This window comes from Meleagris gallopavo, chromosome 7 (genome assembly GCF_000146605.3).
Source record: "Meleagris gallopavo isolate NT-WF06-2002-E0010 breed Aviagen turkey brand Nicholas breeding stock chromosome 7, Turkey_5.1, whole genome shotgun sequence".
NCBI classification, from domain to species: domain Eukaryota; kingdom Metazoa; phylum Chordata; class Aves; order Galliformes; family Phasianidae; genus Meleagris; species Meleagris gallopavo.
The window spans coordinates 3,055,203-3,055,406 of NC_015017.2; positions in this window are offsets into that span (position 1 = coordinate 3,055,203).

Genomic DNA, 204 nt, shown 5'->3' on the forward strand with positions numbered 1-204 from the left:
GCACTTCTACTCTATCTTTTATTTGGCTTGGGAGTTATTTCTGCCTAAAAGTGATAAATTCCCGCTGGAGCCACTTTATGTGCTCCAGTAATTACAGCGTGCAGGGGAGGTGCGGGCAGCTCCCTCACAGCAGCCCGCTGTGGGAGCGGCAGTCGGGCCGAGCCGCGGGGCTTCCCACAGAAACACCACAAAACCGATACTCGC